General features: G+C 38.7%; 1 long non-coding RNA gene across 1 annotated transcript in view; it reads left to right on the forward strand.

The window, feature by feature from the left end:
• Positions 1–14102: 14102 nt before the first annotated feature.
• The window catches only part of LOC118416441, a 79066-nt gene continuing 70272 nt past the window's right edge, over positions 14103–22896 (forward strand). Inside the window, exon 1 of the long non-coding RNA XR_004831201.1 lies at positions 14103–14216. This is a non-coding gene — a long non-coding RNA (uncharacterized LOC118416441). The remainder of the gene's footprint in view (positions 14217–22896) is intronic.

Below are 22896 nucleotides of genomic sequence, written 5' to 3' on the forward strand. Positions count from 1 at the left end.
GAGCTCTAGTAGTTTACGTTAGCCGAATTTATTGGGTGGTTTAATAGTACGGGGTTGGTCTTTAAAACACTGCTGGTGTCATCTGCACTATCTACTCCTCAGCCAATCAGAGCGCAGAAGAGTTGTCTTCCCTGTCATCTCAAAGTTACCACAAGTAACTTTCTTTAATTAATTTCTTTGTTTGCATTGCTTGTCTTAGTATTGATAAGAACAGAGGTTTTAAGCATATTCAATTTGATTTCAAGGCATGAAATTGAGTTTTTCCTTTCAGTTTTCTTAATGATTTCATCCAGTTTTAAGGCAAATTGCATGGTAAAATTGAGTTTTCTTTGATGACAATTTTGACTGTGTTTTGACATTTTCATTCAGTACAAGGTAAAATATGATTAACTTAAATTGCTGGTGTCATCGTACTATCTACTCCTCAGCCAATCAGCGCGCAGAAGAGTTGTCTTCCCTGTTGAGTATCTCAAAGTTAGCGCATGTATGTAACTTTCTTTAATTAATTTCTTTGTCTGCATTGCTTGTCTTGATATTGATAAGAACAGAGGTTTTAAGCATATTCATTTCGATTTCAAGGCGAATTAAGGGGAATTGAGTTTTCCTTTTCAGTTACCTTAATGATTTCCTTAACTTGAAAGGCAAATTGCAAGTAAAATTGAGTTTTCTTTGTTGACAATTTTGACTGTGTTTTGACATTATCTCATTATGGTACAGGGTACAATATGTTGTTTATTGTTCTCCACCATATCTGATTATGATAACAAAATGCACATTGACATTTTGGTACACCCTACTGTTTTGATAACAGTACCTTAAGCTTTGATCCCCTTTTTCCTCGTTACTGTAACAGTCACACAAAAACTATTGTATCAATGCTGGCCAGTTTAAGTGTTTGATAAGCTTTTGGAAACTATGTGAATTAATAACTTTTTACCATTATACAATGTCTTGGGCTTGTGTGCTATCTTTTCCCTTGTAAAGGTGCTTTTAAAAGCAAGAGACAAGTGAAAAGTACTCCAACGTCACTTTCTTCCATAACCCTTAGACAATATGATGAAGTGTCCAAAGCAACTACAATTTACTGTCAGCATTTTCCTTCTGCTGACCCAATCTTGTTTCATCAAATTTGCTTCTATCCCATACACTTGAAAACGTATTGGTCATCCAATGAAGCTGTCTATGAAAAATGGCATGTTCGACAAGTCAAGACTTCAGGAATATTGTAAGGATCAAGCCGCTTTTCTTTGTCAATTTGTGGTCAGTGTCAGAAATTTAAGAGCCATAAATATTAACCACATCTGTCTACTGCAGACTTGGGTTTGACTAACAATGGAGGAAACGTAATCTTAGTGCGCAAAACCCCATAACTGACCTACCATGAATATTGCAGGGGTTCTCCCACTCCCTAATCTCACAATATTGAAAGTAATATATCATCCCTGGAGCTCACAAACCCCTTTCATACTGTGTCAACAGTACGACATAACCTCTGACCCCTACATGACCAATCAAGATGAATGCGTCCAACTTGCGTCATAAATGAGATATCATGACTCCCTTTGTAAATCATGGGTGGAATTTTACTTGCTTTGTAGTAGTAACATTGTTTGACCTATGACCCCGAAGTGACCAATCAAGTGGCACCTGGCGATGGGTTCATACCAGTTCGTAAATGAAGCGGTGTCGTAGGTCGCCGCTCTATGAACTGGGGGAGTGATAGGGTGCAAGATGATGTATTGTGAGGCGTGACCTTTGAACTCCCCAGTGAACAATCATACTGGGATGGTGTTGTGAGTAGCAACTTGGGATGGCCAGTGCTATTCTGTGTTAGCTGTAAAACCAGTTTTGTAACATCCTGCGGTGGCGAGATGCTGCATTATTCTTCAATGGTCAAGTAAAGTGTAGCATCTTATTGTAGAAGTTTAGTCCCTTTTATACACTGAATTCTTATGTTGCTATATTGGGTTTATAAGGAGGACATTAAAAGAATGCATTCTTGGCTACCTTGAAAACTTACTGTCAGAGTAACAGTAATTTTGGTGTGTTTAATTTTGGGCATTTGTAAAGTATTGGGGTTTTTAGATCTGCTATCTCTCTTTACTTTTCCTCAATATGATACACAGTGATATGAATTCAGTGGCTATTCTGCTCAACTGATCTTGACACAAATGAAAGGCAGAATTCATTGTTCACAACATTTATGAGCCACTTGGAAAAAACAATAAACTAATTATCTAGGGCAGGTTTTTATACTTTTGATCATAGTGTTGTGTCTGTCCTTGGTGCTGAAAGTTGTGATCTTACAAGTCAGATGAAAATGTAAGATCAAAATGAGACAGGAACAATCAATAGAAGAATGTTGTATGGAGAGAACATGCTGACTACTAAGCTATAGTTAGCAATTGACATACTTAAAGTTAAATCAAGTTGAATCTAATTAGATACCAGTTATAAAATGAAAAAAAACCTAATAGTATATAACAGATATACTATCAGTATAGCTATCAGAAAAAAAAGTAATTGATGTACTATTTCATGCAGTTCCAAATTACTCTCTCCATTCATTTCTGTTGAATTGTTACATGAAATTGCATCTATCAGTATCTACTGATGTTAGACTGCTTTTCTGAAAAGAACCTTGAATTGTGTTTCTCTATTAGTGTATTCATGTCAGTAAGGACCAGAAAGTATTGCTGTTGCCAGCAGTTGTTTGATGGATGTTTTACTGTCGTAGTAAATCTCTGCTCCTGGCAGGGACTAAACTGAAAATGCTTTTATCTGTCACATAAAGTCTTCCCTAAATCCACTGCAAATTCATCTGCTTTCAAATTTTACAAGTCCTTTCACAGGTAAGCTTTCAGTATGAGATTTGACAGCTATGTCTGTTAGAAGGATGACTGTGCTATCATGCAGTATCACAGAGATTGTGATGGAATGACGCATGAAACAGTGATGTCACCACATTTTGACTCATCATCTTGAAGGCATAATACTTACTCAATGTATCTTCAGAATGTGTAGGCAAAACATTCTGTGAACTAAGATCTTGTAGCATATGAAACGGGTTGTATTTTGACCTAATGGAGCAAAGAATGAAATCTATGTTACTTTGTTCTCATCTGAGGTACAATAATGTGATAACTAGGTGCCCTAAAGGGCATAAGTGACAAGGAAAAATGACTGTTGCCTTGTAGGTTAGCTATCAGCGGTGAGTCGAATGGACTGAAAGAGACAGATGGGGCTTGGCAAGGGTAGGATTTGCTCTGACTCCAATCTCATGGAGCTTTATTCAAAATTTAAGAGTGGCACCATGTTTCCATGTGGGCAAGCACTTTGTATGCAATGCCTGAAGACAAACGGATGGTAAGGAAGACCATCTGTTTATCTTCATCATTGTGGCTGCTGTGAAACTTTCATGTGGTCTTGGCTCACAAGGGAGACAGGGAATGATGCATTGCTCTGCTCAATCTGGCATCATCATTCTGGAGATATAGGAAAATTTTACTGGAACTACTACCAGATTTTCTCAATTAAAGCATGCACCCCAATTAAAGTACCCACTGGACAGAGCCACATGGAAGCGCAGTGTGAAGACTATCTGATTGCTGCCTATCCCAGTAGCAGTATAATAAAAAATGGATACTACTGCTACTACTACTAATTTGGGGAAAGCTCCAGACAAATTTGCTTGAATGAAATGTAGAACAGAAAAACCTGAAAAGTATGCACCCCTTCCCCAATCTTGTTGTGAGATTCACATATTTTGCTTGCTATTGTACCATGCAGAGTATTTGATTATTGCTTGGTACAGATTTAATGCAAGCATCGCAAAGTTAGACAGGTAGGTAATTCCACCATCATAGTGAAAAATTGGTTCCAAGGAATGAATTTCTGGTTGTGCATTTAGCTTTAAGTGATCCAAATAGTCCTCTTTTAGTTTGATGTTGCATTAAAGTTTATTTTGCACACAATGTACAACTGCTGATAGTAGTTAATCCTTTTTTCTCTGAAGAATGCCAAAAGGGAAGAAATTAGATTCATGGCATATTCACATATATCCATCCACCTCTCAAGTCAGCTTGCTAATGGTTTATGGTCCATTTTACTTCTAAATGTTCAGCTCAGATTAGAGTCGATCTCACACACAGGTGATTTTATGCCTTCAGCCCTGTTACCTGTAATGGATACACTATCAATCTACATTTACACTTACTCCGCAAGAAATGCCACTTCTCACCAGTCCTTAAATCTTCCAGACAAAGGGAAATTAAAGTGCAAATTGGATGGTGTCTCCTGCTACCAATTCCATTCATCTCCATGACTTCTCTCCTCCCAAACTATCTGTCATTCCGAGCCAAGTCAGCAGGGGTCTTAAATTCACAGCTTTAAATGGCGCTGGAGCTATTCATCAGTTAGAAAGGAATTTGTGTCTTCTTATGGTCGTAATCAAGAAGACTGGTGGGAATACTGAGGAGGTTTGCTACCACAACACAAGACTGGTGATCTGCAGAGATTTCAGTTTGCATGTTGAGCTTTTCCCATTCAATACAAGATACAAGATACAAGATACAAGATGACTTTATTGGGTATCGCAGTGTTGCCACTGAATTTAAAACCAATTTACAATGTTTAAAAACCTCTGATTTGACAGGCGCACATCACATGTGACTTAGCGATACTAACAACAATGCTTTACGTTTGCACTTAAAATGATAAGGGCAGACGATCAATAAAATAACTAACATATCAATAACTTACAAGAAAACAACCATCCTGGAGTAACAAAGGGGGGAAATAACTTGTGTATTGTCTGTAGTAGTCCCATCCATAATATCAATATCTTCTCCAGTTGTCATTGATAAAGACCATGACGGCATGGGAATGTATTTCTTATATCAAAGTTGCAGAAGACATGTCAAGCTAAATTTTATCGAACCATGTCTCATGAAAATTATCATACCTTTAAAGATTTAACTTATAATACAAAGCCTGAGTTATCATCTTTCATACTGAAGCATTGTTTTAGACTGTACAGTTCCATAACTCATTCAACTGACAACTGGGTTACTTGCAGATTATTACCACTGTGATTCTTTTTCCATTCATTTTCATCAAACTGCACTTGGTGCCATTCTCCATCCTCTTAAGCACAAAATCTTTGCAGCCAGCATCAAGAAACGGTTCATCTTAATATTTCATCTAATCTACAGGATATTGCCTTCTTGTAGTAGATAAAGGCATGAAATTAGGGGAAGCAGGATGTAAGTGAGAGCAATGTGGTATCATAATAGATGATCTTCAATGAAATGATGTGCTTGCATATGACTTCTGATGAAGACCAAGCCATTCAAAGAACAGGGGGTTTTGTTGAAAGTTTTTGAAAGTGATTCATAAGAGATCTGCACAAAACCACACATGCCTCAAAAAGTCAAATAGTGAGAAAACAAGATCAAGAATGGACATAAATTTCAAAACCAATTGAAAACATAATGTAACTTTTGCTACACACCATTTTTAGAAGCACATTTTATGTTGATCAAGAAGGAAAAAACTCTTAAAGAATTATGTTCAGAGTTTTCCATAAAATTATGAAACTCAGGAAATGTAGGAGTCTTAATACACTGCAAAGAAATTGCCCTTTGAAAGTTAGCAGGAGATTTTCTGACCTATGGTGCATCTGTTCACACTACCTCATCAACACTGCCCTAGTCCCCAAAGTCTGCACTATAACAAATGGTACTTTTAAAGGATTAACTGAAAAGCCATGGACCAAAGCTGACGTCCGGCATTCTTTTAGCTTCTGTGTCTGATTTAAGCCTGTAAATGCAGTGTACACTTTTTGTTACATCACCAGAAAATACTCTGTGGAATGTAATAGCAAAGAAGAAAGCGAGGTTTGCAAATACTAATAGCAGTTTTGACAAGCTTTTTCCCCCCAGAAAGTGCTAGCTGTAAAAGTTCAGTATATTCACCAGTGTTGTCACTCAATTGTTAGACTGAAAAAATGGTTTCTTTTAGCTTGTAAAATCCATATACTATGATTAAGAGTGACACAACATTTGTGCTGAAATCATTTTTAGCTCCATAATCACGTCATGTATATCCTCTGATTCACTTATCTCCAAATTGGTGAGAAGATAAGCAGGCATAGGTAGATAAGATCATAGCACGGTAATGGTGATGCGAGAAATGGAGGATGTATCTGTATCATCACTGCACTCACTAACCCATACCTCAGATTCAGTTGGATGACCTTTGGAAATGTCATCTTTTATGGGATTAAGTTCCTTGGAAGTGAAGTCCCAGGAAGTGAATTACAGAGAAAATCAGAGGTCTCCGACCTCATTATTTGAAAAGCAGTCGCCTACTTTGAATACTTTTGAATTTGAAGAGGGTTTGTATGTATCATTGATTATGAACAATTGAGAAACAAATATAATGTTATCTATCTTTTTTTTAAATTATGATTCATTAACATAGTCATAGAGACAGTCGGTATGATAAAGAAGGAAGTTGGAAAATTATATTGGCAAGTGCAGGTACAGGGAGACGCACTCCATGCTTATCTGCTAGTAAGACACATTTTCTGTTATTACTGTGGCTGTCATTTTACGCACCTGAAGGCAAATGCACCCCATCCTCCTTTTACCGAATTCCTGGAACTGCCACTGCATGTAACCATTTCTGTTAACTTTCTTGCCAGTAATTACTTAACTCAAGATAGAGACTACACAAATCACAAAACGTCATGTGTTTCAAAGTGTGTGTAGTCCAGTGGTTAGCAGCCTTGCCTCTGGAACTAGAGGCCTTGAGTTTTGCTCACCTAAGGGTTGCATTCTTTAGGACAAGATGTTAAGCTGTGGTCCACTGTTCATTCTGATTGTTGAAAAGAGCTAGGGGAATTTCTCCGGTACAGTGAAGCTGTAAATACTGTACATAGTGTCTATCCTCTCTGTCACAACCAGTGGAAGACTTGCTCCTTACTGACCTAAAACTGGATCGAAATCACTTTTTTTCCATGAGCCCGTCAGATATTGACAAGGGGTGCATACACAGATCATTTCTGGTGACAAGAAGTAGAACTACGTCACGTGTACACATACGGCATGCAGTAGTCCCATTATCTCAACCCTGTTCATCAGTCTGACTGTTGAGTGGATGCCATTGACCTTGTGCAGGACAACATAACTGTTATTCTTGGAGATGCTTATCTCAATGAATGCCCAGTAGAGTGTACTTCAAAGTCTGAATTAGGTCCTGCTGGATTGCCGCATTATGTGATTTTTTTCTTGAATAAAACAGCTGTCTTTCTTTGCACTGTTTCATCTTCAAGATATGAAAAGGAGTATTGGAAATACATGTACATTATTTATGTCAAGGTTGTTTTGAAGTGCCATCATTCAAATGGCACTGAAATACAACATTTTCTGATTATATTCATCCATAATAAGTGTTATGCAATCAGCAAGGATGTTTGCAGATAATGTACACCCTTCTGATGCTAGTGACCATCAAACTACAAACCATGCTTTCAGTTCTTGATTCCTGCCGTTAGGTAACGTTAATCAAGTTAAATTCTGTTTGTGACATCATAGTGAACACAGCAGTCTATTTTGAACCTGGTACTAAATCTTGCAAAATCATTCTTCTAAGAAGCAAACAGTGCATAATCAGAGAGAAAATTGCCAGTTTTCATAATTTTTGTATTCACTTGATGAAGTGAAATGTTATGCAGGAAACTTTGGTGGCACTTCAACTTTCACTGCTCAAACTTCATATGTGGCCTTCTTGCAAATCCAGTGCTACTTGGCACCTTTGAAATGCCAACTACCCACTGAATTAGCCTTTGTGGTTTGATAAATGTGAAGCTACCATAAAGCTAATGAAGATTAAGAGATATTCGAGAAGGTACAAGTATTGGTTTCTGAATGTACCACCGATAACATAAACTAGCATCCAGTCCCCCACCCCCAAGCATTAGCAAAAGTTCAACTAAAAAGTGACTGATTCTGATTTTCAGTTGCTAGTTGTGAGCTTGAGAGGCATACGTTTTGCAGTGCTGTTAGCAATTCCATCTAGTGTTACTGTTAGCAATTCCACAAGGTGTTTGAATGAGAACTTACATGTAAGATCAACCACCATGGCATATGCTCTTTCATCAACCACATGCTCACAGAATAGATACCATATTATCGTGTGGACAGCCATTGCCAATAATGTCAGTCTCTCAGTCTCAGCGAGGTTAATGGACAAAATGTGTAGGCCCTAAAGAAAAAGTTGGATGTTTTTCTGCATCAGTTATTGATAGTGCACAAATACTTGTGATAGTCTGCCGGTTTGAAGATGGCTGCTGTAGATTGCACACAGAATTGGGTAGCTGCTGTCTATAAAAAAAAACATCAACAGTCAGAGCCTACTTTCTGTGTCTATATACATTTCCTACCTTTCCCTGTGTACCCAGTACAAATATAGATGGTCCTACGTTATCTTTACCATGGAGTAAGCCTCCTGCTCTTTATACTGCCAATCATGTAGATCCCTGACAATACTTTCTGGGATAGGGAATGTGGAGCGGTATTCGTAAGATTCTTTTGACCCTGTTGTTGATGTAGACAAGATGTCTAGGTTTCATTCTTGTCATTTTTCATGCTCAAACTGTCCACCCTTCTGAGCGCTCAGAGACGATGTCAGGATATCAGAGTACTGAATCGCACAATCTATCTCCTTTTGTTTGGTGCGGAATGGCATGTACATGTATGGGGTAATCTTAGGCTGCAGATCTGAAGAGGCGTGCATATCATCAAAAGATGGCGGCGACCTCTCAGCACAAAGGGCTGCCATCCAACAAAATCCTATGTACCTTTAAAAGTCAGGTAATTGAATTATCGTCCTGAAGTTCAAAAAGACCAGCCAGATCCCAGCTCAGTAGCACTTGTATCTGCATGTGTAATATCTTTGGCACAATTTCCAAAAACCCCTTTCATGTACTGCACTCTTTGATTTGCCTTGACTTTAATTTTCTATAGGCCTATTTTGGATTACCAGTGGTGGACATCTCATCTTTGCAGTCATGAACAGCCTACTTATGACTTTGCTTACTTTTTATCGTAATCACTATTGTATCTTATTTGTGATGAAAGAAGAACAGAGTACCCATAGACTTTTAGTTGAAAGGAATATTTGATTGTAAAAGATTCCAGGATTAGTGTTTTAATACAAAACATTGTTAGGTTTTATCTTGTAGTGGTTTGCACCATCAAACACTGTTGCTACTGGCATGTGATAGTATGGTAAGAAAACAATAAGCTAAAGTACATGAAAATGACAGTTGCATAGTTTATCAAGACTGCAAGCATTAGGAACAAAGAATTCTTCTTAGAATTCTTTCATCTTCCTTTGTTCCTAGTCACAGCTGGCACAGCCCTTACAGTTGGCCAAATTCTTAGTGACAATCCTGTTGCTTTAGAAGTGTGACCCATGGCACTCTTGTCTGTCCTGATGCTGTCAGAAAGGGATCATTACACATATACTGTTTCTAGTGCAGATCAGGAGGCTAGAATGATGTGCAGTTTAGGAAAAAGTGGATTCGCAGAAAAGAAATTTGCAACAAAACAGAGTCAGCTTACAGATATGACTTATTTAAATGTGCCAGATATTGTAATTCTCAAAGTGGACAGATAATGAAGGACAGCGTGAGGATCTTACCATGGTCAGTATTGGTTGGAGGAGGCCATTTATGTTGCAACACATAACAGAACAATTTTGTAACAATAGACCTCTTATAGTGTCTGTGTGACTCTAGGAATTGTGTCAAAGAATAACAGGCACAGGTTGTCCTTGGCGCTGACTTAGCCATTATTGTGCTTGCTTTATTTCAAATTGAAAGCAGTCCTTCTGAATGTAGTCAGCACTTAACAACGTTCTGCATGGCTATCCTAATATTTCACAGTGAAGCATGACGCCATGAGCCCTTGATTAGTTTTCATTCTTACAGAGGACAGCATCAGTATGTCTTTGTGAAATTATACGTATCTGTATGTTGTTAATCTTGATAACATGCATGCAAATCTAATGCAGGTTTGCTCGGTTGTATATCAATTCCAGGCAATCATCGCATCTGTCCACCTGCATTCATGAAAACAATCTCTTATTCTGGGACACGGTTGTCTACAGCTGGAAAACATATTAATGGAACACTTAATGTCATTAGACAAGAATACATAATGTGATTTTGTATGATTAGGCCAGTAACTCAACAAAGGGCTTTTCATCAAACTAGTAACAGTGAATTTCCTCTAAATGGATTTTCTTTGGTCAAATTGCATTTGCAATGTTTAGTCCAACATATTTAATCTTGTGAATAGATTCTTCATCAATGAAATTGTCATATATACTGTGTAACACTGTAACAGTATGGCCATCTGTGAAATAACGGTTAGGCCATCTCAATTCAACTGTTTGGCTTTCACAAACCATGATAGAGAAACTTTGAATTTACACACTTTTCTTTCAATGTAATTCCTGCCTATTGTAGGAATTGTGAAAAAGAACAAGTTGTGTCTCTCCTTGGTGCTGAATTTGTTGACATTGTCTTTGATCTTCATTTCTCACTAGAAAGTTCTCCTGTTAACCTTCTCCTTGCTGCCTACCTCCCTTACCAATGCAAATATGGTGCCAAAAAGGCTACTTTGCCATCAAGAAGGTTAGATTGTTCAATCAATATCTTTTTCTGAGAATTTCAGTTCATAAATTGGGAAGTGTTTACTTGTCCTGATGTTGTTAGCATTGATTGTGATGGAGGGTTGGTGCAGACCTTAGGGTTGGTAGGAAACAATGGGTTGTTTTGGCGCTGCCTCATCTTATTCCAGAAAGAGGTCTGTTCTTTCTCCTGTGCAGACAGCCATCCCCTTCTATTCATCACAACCCATCATTCCTGTCAGGCAGCGAGTTCGTAAACACGGAAACCACTTGTGCCAAATCACCCAGCAAGTTGGCTTAAATCTACAGCAAAGCCAGCGCAGGCTATCCCCTGTGCTGTCCATTAGTGTTAATATTAACAGCACTTATAGGAGCTGTCCACTTTCTTTCTTAACTATTCAATCGTGGTATGAATATTCCATGTCCGTCGCTTGGGACCCGGCCTTTTGCACAACAGCTGTTGCGTAGAAGTTTACCTGCACCTGAGGGAAGGGAGCAAAAAAGTAATTAAATTTCTGTGTGTATGCAATATCATGTAGTGATTCAACCTTAGAAAATCTACTTGTTGTAATTACACAGCTTAAATGTATTTTTCAAAGCATGGTTTTGTCTTTGAATATTAAGATATCCCTGAATGTTCTACCTTTAACATTACATGTCTACAGAAACCCTTTTTGTAATTATAGCTATCTTAAGATGCTTTGCCAAGCCTTGGTGTCTGTAATGTTTACAAGATTGCAGATTAGTAGGCATAGTCTTCACTCAGTTGATTGCTGAAATTGGTGAGTATTATGTACATGTACTTTGCAGCTAAGAAAAGTCTGCAAAGTCACGTCAGGTATTTTTTTCTTTGGTATCTACTGCCAAAAGTGTCCCTAAAATGTTGCTTTGGTCATGTTGTGACTTTAAAACTTCAACCAAAGAAAAGTTGTAAATCGCTGACATTTACAACCATTCATTTACTAAGACTACCTTTTGACAGACAAGCTCAACACGGTGCTAGTTTTCTGTTAATCATACACATTTGCCAAGTTTTCCAGACTTAAGCTGGCTTACGGCAGGGTGCGCTGTAATCCATGTGGAAAGTCTGGTATCCGGTTTGAGACTTGCTGAAGTGTGTCTTCATTTGTCTTCTTATCCTATCAGCCACCTGCACACTTGTAAGAGGGACAAAAAAGGTGGGCTCTTAATCCCAATGCCCTAGTGTAACCAAGCCCCTTGCAGTTTTTCAGGTGCAATGGTTATTTGCTTTCGTGCAGGATAGGTTTGTTATCTCAGTATAACTTAAATTTCAGCATATGGTTGACTAAACTAATATTTTTAACTATCCTGAGGATAACAGCAAATGAGAATATGCTGGGTTACCCTTGCCTGCAAGTTATGCATATCCTTCCAGAAGACAAATGTAATAGTTGTGCATTTCAATATAATATTGCCATATCTACAGGCATAGATATATCTTGATGGCACCATCATCATTTCATCTCTGTGTTGCACTGTGGCGTCTCCAGAGGCAATATGTGCATGAGCAGAAAGTCTCCAGAGAGGCAGCGGGAATGGTAGTCATCCATCATTTGCTGTCACCCTCCTCTAAAAATTGTAGGGACTGGGCTGTGCATTTGTACAAATGGCCTTAGGCAAAGCCCACCTTAGGAAACTGGGATGAGCGGAGTTAGTACTGTTGTGGTCGTGATGTGGCTTCTGAATTATGCATGGCTAAATGGATCGCTTTTGAAGTTATCAGACGGTACCTCCTGTGAAGTTACGTTCTTTTTATTTAGTCCAGTATATGTGGACACAGGCAGGTCAGTGACCTCTTAAAAGGCCAGTCTGCAAGCCAAATCAACGAAAGTTCTTGTACATTCTTCTTATCATGAAAACAGAAAACAGTGACATAAGAAATACCAATACAATCATTATGATTATACCTGGGACAGATACATACCGTGTAGCATGTATGTTCTTGCAGTAGCTTAATTAAATACTTCTCAGCATCTGTCACCTTTGTACTTAAAAGGTTTTAAAGAATGAAATGCACAGCTTTTTAGTACTATTGGAATAGAAAAAATTGTTCCCAATATAAGATTTAGATGATTTGTTACATTGATAAAGATTTACATCTCTTTCAGTGCAAGTAAAGCAACTAAGAAATCCATATCCATGTAGCTACACCCAAGTAATACCATGTCATATCAGCAACTACACATTTTCTTTGTAACTACATTAAGCAGTGAATGACTTAATGCAATTGCCACACGTATCAAAATGTAACAAAGATGCTATCTCGACAAAATCAGTTGATTGATGTTTAATGTCTTCACTTTGAACTAATAATGAAGGTAGTTTAGACATTAATGAAGTAAAGTAAGATACGTTTCTCCCTGTTGGCATATTCTGTGGCTATATTTCATGTTCCTGTGGTTGGTAATGAGATGAAGTACACTACTATGATTCACAATCTTCTACTTCAACATCCAATAAAACATACTAATTATTTGATATCAAGAATCGCTGGCCTATAAATTTACATTATGCCTCATTTTAACCTGATATCAACTCTTAATTCTTAAAAGATCGATGGGCATTAGCTGTTATAATACAGTTAACCAATAAACACTCCTTGTAGAATGTTCTGCTTCATCAATTTCAAATAAAATTCAATCACCCAAACCTGCATCAATAAGGTTATAAGTTATATGTTAATGTATTTGGACTTAATGGATCAACATCATTGTATTGCAATAATGTGCAAAGGTTAGGATAACTGTGATAAATTTACAATTAAAGAAAATTTAATGTGGAAATTATTGTATGTATGAAGGAGGTAAGATATTGTCAATCTAATGAACCCTGATTGAGAGGTGGATATAGCAGTGAGTTATGTAATGTGATGTGTATCACAGATATGCAGGCAGCGGATGAGCCATGAATTTAACTGATACTGAAGTTTATCTTGTGGAACTAGATTGATGGACTGTCTAAACTTCTACTCACTAATCTGATATACCCCAGTTCATGCACAGTTAGTACTTTCTGACCCCAGGCTATTTAAGACGTACATCCCAAGTATCTTTGAAGCCTTTGTGAAGACAAAAGATAAAAGATTTTTGTATGTTAATTTTTGTGTTGAATGTTGTGAAAGCTCCTTTTATAATTTTATGCAGTCTTGTCTTGTCTTGTCTTGTATGTATTACATTGTCAAGAGTTTCACTTTTACCTGAATTTGGATAAAGCTGATTCACCTCCTTTATCCACAGGGTAAGGTATATCCAAAACAGGGTATCAATGGGATAGATGTTCGTTTCAAAATGTACTATTTTTGAAAATGTTGCAATTTGAAAATATCCATTGATTTGATATCCCTATGTAATTGATAGCCTGTTTTTTTAAACAATGGATATAGGTTACCCCACGGATAAAGGTGAACTAGTGTTACAACCCATGTAGTTGAAGATGAAGGAAGTGCTGCGTGATGGGCATTACCAGTCACAGGTGCCTCTCCAGCTAGACTCATGGTAAGATTCATCATTGGATACAAAGTCTTCACTGTAACATTATTGAATTTCTCCAGCAAGAATAATCCCCCACAACCCACTGCCAATTCTAGATAAGATCTGTGATCACCTACGCAGGTAATTGTACTGCCAATCCAAGGCTGCACAATGTGATATCGTCCAACCAAGCAATTTTCCAGGCCATCCTGCCATTGGAGGTAATCCAGGGCTTGGGATGAAACACGATCAAACAGACTTTGGTCTTCTGTGGCCATTATCTGGTTGAACCTGTTACGTTCATGTTACTGTCCTGTTTCAACTTTGTGATGGCTCGCAACATGTCGGCAACTAGAAAACATCCTTACCCCCCAAATAAATTCTCTCAGATATTCTGTATGTAGGTATTCCTCCTCTATAGATCTCCACATGTCCAACTTGCAACTGTTGGACACGACATTGCATATTTTTGCATTGCATATTCTGGTCAGCTGCCTACAACCATTGATCACAAACAAAAGAAACGTAATATAATGCATATATATGGATCTCTAGCTATGTTAACTCATATCAGCAGTAATTAACCATTATCCAACTGTCAATTGTGTTTAAAAAAAGACTGAGTGTAATTAGGGATGTCCATTAGATGGATGTTGGCTCCAAACTGCAATATTCTGATGAAGATATTTCAATTTGAAACCATTGTCTGTCAACCTGATACCATGTTTTTTGATATAACGGATATTGGTTACCCCACGGATAAAGGTGAACTAGCATTACTTGCACACAAAAAATGGGTGGGTGCCACTATAGGAGTGTGTATCAAAACGTGTAAACTCCTAGATATAATCTTGTCATTTTCTACTTGGTACGAAATCCACTGATTTTTTTCAAGTGCTTTTTTTTCCAACTGGTGCAACAAGAAGAAAAAATTGTATAGGTACACGGTACCATTACTCACCCCTAGATGCCATTATTGAACTGCTACTTTACTCACATTTCTTTCCCTCTCATATCCTCAATTCTCCATTCCTTACATTTCTTAAGTTTCCCAAAATGATACTTCTCTTAGACAGCATCCCCTCTCGTTCCCTGTCCCTTTGTGTATTGCTTGGCTGACTTACAGCCAAAGGGATTACAGCATTACTCATGGAGAATATGAAGTTACACAAAGAAGGATTGCTATTGTTAGGATGATTGCAGTTGGCCATAACTTTGGCATTAAACATCAATCATGACAAGCAGGAATTGCAATTTGGCAAATTCTCGTTTGGTACACCTGATTAGATTTTCGAGTATTCATTCATCATACTAGTTTCAGCACTTGTATGGAAAGCTTGGCAATCAGCATCTATCTACCACCACATTCAAAGACAAGACGATATATTATGACCCTCGTTCTCAAATTTTCTTGCCATTTCAAGGCCGCCGGTCACTGTACAATCAAGCCAATGGGAGGAAAGATTGAATGCCATAGTATTCATCATATCATATTGTCGTTTGTCACAAAACTTTGCACAAGTGGGACATTTAGTCCATACTTGAAGGTACCTGTCATTTTGGCTTTCTGAGCTGAAATTCAGCGATGTGCAGAATGGATTGGGATTTTATTCTAATCAGGAGGTAAATGTCTTTACTAGGACTTGAAAATACTATTTGCACAATACAGCTACTTTCATTGGACTCCTGGTAACTTTCTGCCTAACAATCAAGTCAGGATATTGTCTGGCAGTTTTTTACTTATCATTCACAGCTTCCCTAATCTTCACATTATCTCTAAAGTGTTATATGAGTCTTTACCTTGTCATTTGGGCTTGATTGATCCATATCTTAAAGATGATTGCTGATTTTGTGTTTAGTCAGTTTTTGGACTGGTGTCAATTGTTGGTCCATGAATTGTGTCATTGGTCAATTTCAGGATCTATGGACCTGAGATTGACCAATCAGAAGTGCTGATGGCACAGGAGACAATTACATATCAACATTGAACCAGTTAAAGCTACTCCATTTTGAATGTCAGTAGAGGTTGAAGGTGTGATTTTCTCAAAGAAAATTCAAATGTGTTTGATTGCAGAGATGAACATAGATTGAAATATGATCGTTTTATTGAACTTTTAAAGAGCAGACGTTCAGTTGACCTTTGATGTTATTGCACACTGTTCCTTTTCAGTTATTGTATTGCTTTGACACTTCATCCATGAATTAATGATGCCCATGTGACAGCTGTTCTGAATTAGTATTCAACACATACCAGCTATGTGTCAAGAATGGGGCAATATTTTGCACTGAACTGAAGAGCAAAGGCCAGGGCTATCATGAGGTGGTTCTGTCCGTCATGCAGCCCATGTCATGCACGTCACAACCAATCAGGTTTCTGCATTGATTTTGTACCATTTGAACTTGACCTGCATCACTGTGATCATGTGTCGTTACAACAGTTATGACTTGGCAGAGGTAACCAATTTCCCAGCCCGTCAACCGTCAGAACTAATCTAGATTAAGTGCCAATCATCCGTAAGAGAGTCAAGCTGCAGCACTTGGGACCAGAGTTCTAGCCAGCATCCGTTCTTCCGTCCATTGACGAAATTTTGCTACTCAGTACGGACAAATTTTTTGCCCTTTCCATCCTCTGTGATGGACAAAAATCACCATATTAAGACATTAATTGAACTAAGCTGAGTCTGCCAGCAAAATTGGCCCCTCAGAATAAAGAAAAAGCATTTCAGAGGGTCTTGATTTCAAAATTTGCCAGGGAGCATGCCCCCTGACCCCTCTAGGATTGCCGCGCCTTCAATAGGATTTCAATTCAAAATCCAGGGGTCAGAAAAAAATTCAGGCTGGGTGGAACACTGCTTTGGCCAATCCTTGCTGTCTGTGAAAAACTGTCTACCGCTAGATGGAAGACTTAGTTAAATTGCAGCATCCCTACAGATGTTTGACACCAAACCTTGCCTGATCAATAGTTATGAGGCCAGGAATAGATACTAAACTATACAAATGGGACCATTTCTGTGGCAATAGTGGATGGATGGTCACTCTAACATGCAAATCCGCATCCCGATGGTACACAAAGTTTTGCCTTCACGTAAAGTTCTCGGCGTGTCTGCGTGCTCCAAAATCCGTCCAATGCCCTACGAGTTGGTACGGAGGCGGTACTTACCACTTACGCATCCCAAAAGATTGCCCACGTTTTGGCGCGTAGACAGCATGTATTTGCACGTACTGCGGGTTGCGCCCTTAGCTTTAGGTAAATTCCATCCCTACAGATGTTTGACACCAAACCTTGCCTGATCAATAGTTATGAGGCCAGGAATAGATATAAATGGTACCATTTCTGTGGCAATAGTGGATGGATGGTCACTCTAACATGCTTATCAGTGGGGTCAACTGGTCATTTTTAGGATCAGCAAGGCCACGGTCGACCTTCTCCTTGCTCAGGTCAAAGTTAATGCGGTCAATCAAATAAATGAATTGCTCTCAATATGACCTTAACAACTAGTGCCTGTAAAAGGAAAGCATTTAGATGTTTGTTCTACATAATTGGGTGTAACAACCAGACTACGTGCCAGTTGTGTATACGACATGTCAGAGCGATAAGTCTGATCCACTCAAAGCGAGATGGATTTTTTTATAAGTGTGGTGGGTTCTTTATCATGCTCTGGGTGTGGCTTTCCCCAAACATGGCACTTTTAGCTTCATGTCTCATCTGAGAGGAAGACTTTTGAAAGACGCTAGATGGAAGACTTAGGTAAATTGCAGCATCCCTACAGATGTTTGACACCAAACCTTGCCTGATCAATAGTTATGAGGCAAGGAATAGATATAAATGGGACCATTTCTGCGGCAATAGTGGATGGATGGTCACTCTAACATGCTTATCAGTGGGGTCAACTGGTCATTTTTAGGATCAGCAAGGCCACGGTCGACCTTCTCCTTGCTCAGGTCAAAGTTAATGCGGTCACTGAAATAAATGAATTGCTCTCAATATGACCTTAACAACTAGTGACTGTAAAAGGAAAGCATTTGATAGATGTTTGTTCTACATAATTGGTAGACCACTTTTGGGTGTAACAACCAGGCTGCGTGCAAGTTGTGTATACGATCCACTCAAAACGGGATGGACCACTGCTCTTGTTTGATAAGTGTGGTGGGTTCTTTATCATGCTCTGGGTGTGGCTTTCTTCAAACATGGGATGTCTAGCTTTCTGTACCATCTACGAGGATTTTCCCATTCAACTTATTAGTTATTTCATTTTTTTTGTAATTTGTAAGGTGCCTTGTCCAAGGACATTGAAGCCTGCTAGCAATTTAAACCCTTTAGATTCTTGGTCGAAAATCCTATATGCAAGACCAACTTGCCACACAAAAACATTGTGCAAGGCAAGTACTTTCTATATATGATAGTAAGCCACAGGAGAAGATGCATATTACCTTATACATGTATATATCACAGTTTCCTTTAAAAGGCAGAAATCTATTGCAGATATTGCTAGGGGCCTCATCTTCGGAAGAACTTAGATATCCCTAAAATCTTGTTCTGTCCGGGGAGAAAACCTTAAGGATGAGTCGTCTGTCATGTCTGACAAATAGATGACACCATGATCCATCCTGGACAGATTTAGTGTCCCCACGGCTTTATGAATGTTTCAAAAGGGGATTCTACCTTTTGAACTCAAGTTCTCTACAGTCAATCAACATCCACTAATGGTGTGAAGGGCAACCCCTTTGTGGCAACTTTCCTTCTATGAAGTCAAAAAGATTGTATCTAAGATTGATTGCTGTGGGTTGCAGTCATAAAGGGATTCCTTTGACAACATTTAACCAAATTCATGTAGGTTTCAGTGGATTGACGAAACTTTGCTAACTTTGCTGAGTTGTCAACTTGCCAAAATCAGTCAACCTACAAGCAAGCAAACTTTGTAGCAGGACTTTATAACATGCATTGGCATAATACCGGCCGTAAGACTTACACCGGCCGATCAAAAATAATGGAATTTAAAGAGATCTACACATGCAACAATAGTTATTTCTGAGGTGTGCACACTCCAGACATCTAGGTGTCCAATACATCATTTACAAAGCATCGATAACAATGCATTCGAAGACAACAAGGCCACAAGTTTTCAGTATCTTTTTCGGGGTAGGCAGCTCGTCGTGGGACGAACACACTGTCACATTCATTGCCAGATTTGTAGATCATAATTACACATGCTCACGGCACAAGACAAACATGATTCAAGAACAATCTTTAATTTCTGTTGGTGACCTACAACTCATGTAAAAGTGCGAAGAACCATTGCATAATAGCCCGGATCTACGACTGAATGGGCAAAATTGAACGTACGCAGCCATTTTCCCGCCATTTTTATATCTACGCTAGCAGTGAAGTGTTACGTCATAGTGGTTGTGACAGACAGAAGTTAAATGAAAATTCTTGACAGTATACGTCCGTTTTCTCATGACATTTTGTATGCTCATGCAGGTTTATGTTTTATGCATTTACTAACAGAAAAGGAAGGAACATCAGAGGATGTATAAAGGTACATAGCGACAGTTAATTGTGCCATGTTTCTTCCGGCCGGTATTTTTACCCCCTCCCAACCACGCGCCCGTTCGCCGTGTAATTCTGCGGCGTGTTACAATTACAATACGCAGCGCTTTTAGCAGGACAAGAGTGGCAGAAAAGTTACACAGAAGAAGTGACAAGGGTAACCTATAACAGCAACATGTAACTGGAGAAAATGATGCGTTGACAATTTGTCAAATTAGTATGGCTAGAGAAATCGTCGTAAACGTACCGGTATTATGATAATAGATGTTAATTACTGCCCTATAAAATTGCTAAAGTTACAAAATTCCTTTTTTGTGTGTAAAGTTACCGATTCCTGTAAACAATCTAACTATTGACTGTGGACAATGTGTGAATACAGCACTGCCATATTTGATTTTGATATCAACATTTCTCAAGGTTGACCAACAGAAATCTTAAACTTTTTTGTGGCTTGCTGCACAGTAATCACAGTATGTGATTAATCATGGGGTTGTGGTTACCTGAGGTAAAATGACGAAACCAGTACAAGTGTTACTGAGGGTAAAGCTAATTACATGGAATGACAAAGCATGCTTTTCCCCCGTACGAACAGGGATTAACATTTGCATGGCAGCACTGATGTATCTGTAACATTACAGACCAGCAGTTGCTTTCTTAATGTCCTAAGTAACGATGCTATCAATGACTCTGGGCTAGAAACACATCATTTTAAGTCTCATAATGACACGACATCAGATTTTGTGTCAGTAGTTCTCCCTAATGGGTGTCAGATTTTGCCGAAGTTTCACACTTTAACAATTACCCCAGATTGAATGTCAGTAATCGCCAGGGAAACTAAATGTTAATGGGGGTATTATCCCAGCTAATAGGGACATAAGATACAAGATCTGTTGGCTTCATGGAGTAATAGAAGCAGCGGTGTAGGGCACAATCTGATTAATGTGTATCGCAGCTGATCTTAATGCTACATTGAAGTGTCCTGGCTGCTGTTATGTTCTTCTTAATGTTGCCCTTTCCACTAATTCGTGCTTGCCTGAGATTCAGTTACCTTCAGCTATAGCATTGCTGCCCTTCCAAATGTGTATGGTCAGGGCAGACTGAAGCTGAACAGGTCTGGGTCTTAGGCTATGACTTGATACTCGAATCAAGACCTTTTGACATTCCCACTAATCTATGGAAATGGCTTGCAATGGTGAGATAGACCTGGCAATGATGGCTAAGAATAGTTGGAGGTTGAAACTGTTTTAAGGGCCAAGGCACTGAAGCATGTATCTGTTTTTGTCGGTTGGCAGATTCTTGAGAAGGCAGAGAGTGCCAAACTATTGAAATGTAGATGGTTCACCTTTATCCGAGGGTAACCTATATTCGTTGTTTGTAAGAAAAAACATATTTAGGGATATGAGGTTGACAGACGGCGGTTTCAAATTGGAACATTTTGAAAATATTGCAAATTTGAAACCGCTGTCAGCAGACTAGTGTCATAAATGAGCTGTTTTTAAAGACAAAGCATAAAGGTCACCCAACGGATAAAGGTGAACTAGCGTTAGATGGTACATCAGAGTTCGGTGGGAAAAGATGATGAAGCCTGCTGAAGATTTAACAGTCATGGCATCACTCGCTGTTGAATGTCCATAGTTCAAAGATACATGTAGGCCATGGTTAGTGATCCAATGGTAGAGAACATGAGGTTCCAATGGCTGTTCTGTCTTTCTTTGGGATATTTTTGACCTTATTTTATATTTATCCATTTCATTGACGCTTTACTGGTACGTTCCAAGTTTCAAGCGTAATTTTGATGCAAAACATTTAACTACTTCATACTATTGTAAGTAAGTGTAATGAAACAAGGTTATGAGGGATGATTTTTGCAATGCCATGCTGCTTTGCTGGTTTTTTCCTAGAACAGACCTTTATGATTGTATGTTTTCCCACCCCACTGCATTCACGTACACTAATGTATATCTTGTATCATAAAAGCATGGCCCTGGACATAAACAATGACCTTCAGTCCACTGCCATGAATTCATGTTCACAACAACAATCCCACAAGGACCTCCCTACACTCTGAAAAATTTCCTTTGTCTGCGCTGCTTCACAGCTGACACACCGAATGCTGCCTGATCAATAGTTATGAGCCCAGGAATAGATATGCTGTGTAAAGCACTCAAACTTCAATGATGCAGGAAGAGGTATGATGACTCCCACGAGGGACCTTCCCCGTCCCATTAGTGGTGCAGTCCAATGTTTGGTATCCATCATACCTCAGATAAGGATGATGGCCTGTCAAGTTTTCAATATGCAGAGGAAACCAGTATCACTGGGGTTACCACGGTAACAGTAGATGTCTCCCCGGAGACCGTGGCAAACCATTTTGTACCTTTTACGTGACCCGGCATCATAAATCAAGGGGAATGGTCACGGCTGATAGCAGGGTTTGGGTTTGGTCCCTTTTATGCTTTATGATATGGTTAGATCTGTTATTTGATGGCTTGCATCAAGTTTAAGAGCTCGTGAACAATGCAGGTTGTCTTATTAGTGGCAGTCAAAATAATGCCAGTGATTTACTTGATAGGGACAAATAGATTTTTCTCTTTTACGCTTCTTGAATTATTTAGTAAAAGAAATAGTGTAAGTGGCAAATAAACTTTGTCATGGAATGGATAATTTCAAAGGGACTTCTATGTGTCTCATTACACATGTGGAATGTATTGTGGGCCATGGTAAATCCCTGAGTACACATTTCTTAATAAAAAAGGACATATTCTATTCCCCAAACAATGAATGACAAATTGTTCTGATTGATCCTTCAACTCAAATGAAGTGTCTCATCATGATTTTGCATCTTCAGAGGGTGATATTTCCTTCCAAGGGGCAAGGATTGTCAACTCGGGTCTTTTGTTTCGTGTTATTAACCATAGGATTACCTTTTTACGAGCCAGGTGGGGCTGAAGAAGTTGTTAAGTTGTCCCTTGGGCGATATTTAGGTTTGGAAGTCCAATATTGTGAAGCATTGTCACCTGAATGATCGTGTCATTATCAAATAGAGCATGTCAGCTGAAACCTGTTAGAAGTTATTCTAAATGTCGTGATGAATAATCTTTGAAATTTTAGCTGTAAATCACTATTTTTCAAACAAGAGGGGGGGAGCATTGG

The sequence above is a fragment of the Branchiostoma floridae genome, chromosome 5 (genome assembly GCF_000003815.2).
Source record: "Branchiostoma floridae strain S238N-H82 chromosome 5, Bfl_VNyyK, whole genome shotgun sequence".
NCBI lineage: Eukaryota > Metazoa > Chordata > Leptocardii > Amphioxiformes > Branchiostomatidae > Branchiostoma > Branchiostoma floridae.